General features: G+C 37.2%; 1 long non-coding RNA gene across 1 annotated transcript; it reads right to left on the reverse strand.

Moving 5' to 3' along the window:
- Positions 1–1,689: 1,689 nt before the first annotated feature.
- Positions 1,690–2,345, reverse strand: LOC110676080. Its single transcript, XR_002500052.1, has 2 exons — positions 2,120–2,345; positions 1,690–2,054 (listed from the first exon to the last, which is right to left on the reverse strand). It is a non-coding gene; the product is annotated as an uncharacterized LOC110676080 (long non-coding RNA).
- Positions 2,346–4,707: the final 2,362 nt, after the last annotated feature.

A 4,707-nucleotide genomic window follows, 5' to 3' on the forward strand; every position in this document is an offset into this window, starting at 1 on the left:
TGCCAAAATAGTTAATCTATTGAAAGACGTATGTTTTATATGTTTATGCGCTACAATCTTTAGATAAGGAAAGTATTGAAAGGCTCAATCATTACAAATGCATGCTTTGTTGCCTAATTCCAATGAATTAATTAGTTGTGTTCGATTTTTTCAATAAATTTGAATTGTGAATAAAAAATACACCGCAATTGAATATGGTTTCTGGCAACCCTTTTCCGTAATAAAAAGTGATTGCCGAGGAAAGCAAAGTGCATTAATTTTAACTTGTGATTTGAAGCATGAAAATTCAGTATTTTCGAGTGCTTTATAGACAAATCAAAAGTTTAATAGTGCATGAGTGATCGGTGCGTAGCTTTTGAGACAAATTGGTATTGGAGCGGAAAATTGGACCTTTCAAAGTGGTGAGTTTTTTTGAAGCTGTTCTTGTGTTGTTTTATTCGGCAGCTCATGAATGACGATAATTTCGTAAGCATTTATTTCATTCACTGATAAAACTTATGTTATATAATATTTTTGTGAAAGATGAGGTTTACATGGAAGATTATAGTTCAAGGAATATATTGAGTACATTGAAGTTAACTCTTGTTCCGTATATAAATTTAAATGAGGAGGATAAGTTAGTGCTGCCGAAAATACCCTCAGGGTGCCGAAGCCACCATTTCCCCTTTTATTTTCAAATTTAGCGAAATTTGCCTGATCGTTCGAAATATGTCATTCAAGTTTACATTTTCACTTAGTTTTATGAAAAACTACTATTTTCGGGTATTTAATAACCCTACACAATTAATATTAACCCTGTTATACAATACAACTAACCCTGTTTCAGGCAATTTTTTTTTATGAAAATGTGTTTTATTCTGCAAACATAAGTTTACGACTGGTATAAAGTATGCCTGTCGTAAAAGTATCGATATTTTGTGTTTTAGCCAGTGAACTTTGGTTGTAGGACAAAAGGTCGAAGGACAGAAGGTCCAATGACATAAGGTCGAAAGGACAAAAGGTCTTATTGACGAAAGGTCCAAATTGTACCGTTGAAAAGATTATCGTACACTCAGTTGCTATCATTGACCACACATTTCTCTCTTCTCATCTGAACTTTTTCCTTCTTTTAAATGATAGCTGTTCTTTAGAAATGCCGTTTGAAGCAATAATTTGTATTAACACTATTATTTTCGGAACAAAAGATTCTTTTTCTGAACGTCGGTTGTTATTATTTGATACTCCAAGGCATAGAGCTTTTTATTTGATACATTTCAATGAATATTTCTCATCCTTCTAAAAATTGTCTGTTCTTTTGGAGTTATATATTATAGGGATTTTATACTGTTGTAAACATTTGTATCGACGATTATTCCTTCTTTTTAACATCGGCTGCTGTTCATAGATTTCACATTTACATTTTGCATGTATTTTTTTTTTTCAATTGAAATGTTGCCTTCTTCGACCTTTTGTCCTTCGACCTTTTGTCATAGATTCTGAACTTTTTCCCCACGCTTGATTCGAACTCTTGCTCCATTGGTGGAGCAAAAGTTCGTTTAAGACAATCAATTTTGAAACCGTTATAACTAAAAATGGGTAAATATTTGACACAAGTTTGTTCAGCAAAATTATAGCGAATGTGTTGAAAGTTCACTGAATGGTATTTATTTTGTTTCCATTGCAATTGCTTTTCTCAAAACTTTGATTATACCACTAAGGTCGAACTTTTGTCCCACCTTACTCTAATTCAAATTAATCGTTTATATTATGCACCAATCCTAACTAAGAAGTATTACGTCTGAGCTGTAACGATGTTTCAACAGTGATGGACTACACTACTACTAGTTCATGCCAAATATTGTCGCCCCATGATGGTTCGATTTCCGATGCCTGCGATGTGGTAAACGATCTTTTGAAAGCCCATCGTTCCAAGGATGGGACAGGAGCACTTGTTCGGCGGTCGTGTTTATGTCCCTCGCGCTTGGCTGCCGATGAATGATTCCAGAGATTTCCAGCGCTGATGTCGTTGGACATGGACGTCGACGGCGACGATGGACCTCTTTGCGTTGGCGTGTCTGGAAAGGTGGGAGAACTCTTTTGTTAATATGCCTATATCAACAGTGGCTCATACTGAACAGACTATCTATCCAACGAATACTCGAACGAAACCAAGGCGATAGCACCAGCAAGTGGCAGTGTTGTTCGGCTTACGATATCTATTGAGAATATTTTCAAAAGAACGCGTATTCAATGCTTTTGTCGGTTGTGATGTTTGACATTCATAAATTTAAATTGGGTGTGCGTATGAGCCCACTGAATGGATCGTTTCTCGCGAACACAGCAGATGAGGCTAGGTCTATTCGAGAGAGATACGAGTCTTTTGAAATGTGCACATACTCAAGGCGCTTTTGTTGCTCTCCTAACTGCGCCAAAAAGTTTTTGCTACAATAACGAAATGAAAATGCTCCATAGATAATCGAAATCTGCTCCATGATGAATAAATCTATTTACTGTTACAATTTGTATCATATTCAATAAATTGATATTGTTTTTAATTCCTTTGTCAGAAAACCCTATTTTTCGAATTTGGTAAACTTGATGAAGCTCTTATTAAAATTTTGTTAACCACATTTCATTTGCCGTAGCAGTTCAGAATTTTTACAGGATAATTGATTTCACTTGCTTACAAGAGAAAAAGGACCCCTTTAATGAATTTTACCTAACTTAAACTAAATATATAACGCATTAATAGTGATTACAGAAGATTGCAACAATGGGGTTTTACTTAACGCAACTCATTGGTACTATACCAGAGAGAGAACTTCAACATTTTATTTTGAACCCTCTGTAGAGCTTTCTTCCTGGTACTACAACAGCTAGTCCATATTGGTACAGCATACAACATGGCTGGCCTGAAAATTTGTTTAAAGATCAAAAGCATATTCTTAATACAAAGTTTTGATTTTCTGTTAAGGACATTTAGGAAGGAATCCCTGTCATGGCAGTGAAAATGGCTTCCACACATATACAAACATATTTCTGAAAGTCCACATTATTTCTCAAAATATTTCACTTACCTACACTAAGTTCACTCCCAAATTGCTAACGAGACGTCAGAACACTATTACCTTATGATTTCCGTAGTTTTAACACTAGTAGCTGGTAGAAATTTCTTGTACCGTGCTAATTTTTATCACGGACGTTTAACTTTGCTACAATTGCTTACACTTATCCGCCTGCGAACGAAGAACACTTTTCGCCGAATTTTACCACTTTCGCTTAACTTAGAACCTTCAACACAGTTTACTTTCACTACTTGGTAATTAAAGAACAATTACTGGTTGATTTCTGATGAAAACAACTTAAAATTTCACCAAACCGTGCTAAAAACAATCACTTGATCACAGCATTTCGTTTTTTTATTTTTCTAATTTTACGCCGGCTGCTTGCTTGCAGGGTTGTCAGATACGTTGATGGTTACGTACGACATCAAGCAATCTTATTTAGTCGAACGGGAAAAGACTCAAATTGAAGTAGCGATTACTGGCAACAACGTCTTATCAATTATAATTTCACTGTTACCAACAAATAGGAGAATATTTTTTGTGTACCAATACTTTTATACAGTTATTAGTGGATTCAAAGGAGTATCACCTTAATGAGGGGATAAAAACATTGTATATATTTGTTACATTTGGTTTGAATGCCCTCAATGTGATTTTTGTAAAGTAACTTTATCTGATTGAAACCTTTCTCATCGGGACAACTTAATGGTTTAAAATAATGAGCTTTTGCTTTATATGAGAATATCGCCCATTTTTGCAAGTATGTAGAAAAAACATCCAAACTTTTTTGCAATCTACTACAGATGACACGAAGGCTTCGTCCTTTGGCGGAGAGGCCTGTGTCATCCGCAAACAAAGATTTTTCACAGTTTTGGCTTGTATCTTCAACTAAAGTAGACGTGCGGGCGTGTCGCTTTAGTTTTTTGCAAGTGATTTTTATTGTTTTAGCTTGTTTGTAAGCGTACTTAGTGAGTGTTTCTTACGGGGTATTTAGAAAAGATACCACTTATTGTTTTCGTGTCCACGGGATATCGCATAAACCACGCAAAACGAAAGTTGTACGCGTTCCGATAAGCGAAAAAAAAGCCCCCTTGAGCCGGCTAAACGGCAAGGGGGCCTATGTTGTGCATCAAATAAAAATTGATGACACTCATCTAGTGGCCTAAATCGGTGCAAACTGAGCAAAAAGTTACCTTTTTGACCGAGTTTAACCCCAAAAAGTGTGTGTGCCAACCGTTGCCGTTTCTGGCGAAGAAAGATTTTATTTTCTGCAAGCCAGAAGTACGTAGCTGGGACAAAGCCGGCAGCTATATCTAGTGGTAGTGCTTCATACCACCACTCCTCTGGTGTCGACCGTGATAAGTTATACCGCTCCCCGGGTCGGGAGATAGCGGAAGATTGAATTTACTGTGAAGTGACCATTCCGTTACCCTGGTGATATAGCTTCCTCCGGTTAGCTCATCCCCCCCGCGGAACCCCACCCCCCTTCCTCACACCCCTCGCCATCGAACTCAAAACTTTTACCCCCCCCCCCTCACCACCCCTCCCCCTTTGAAAAATTTCCCCTCCCCCTAATTTGTTTTACTCTCCCCTTCACCACCCCATTGGCACTAACCTCGCCCTTCAGTGAAGCACGTGGACAAAGTTATACCACTCCAAATTT

Source organism: Aedes aegypti, chromosome 2, assembly GCF_002204515.2.
Source record: "Aedes aegypti strain LVP_AGWG chromosome 2, AaegL5.0 Primary Assembly, whole genome shotgun sequence".
NCBI lineage: Eukaryota > Metazoa > Arthropoda > Insecta > Diptera > Culicidae > Aedes > Aedes aegypti.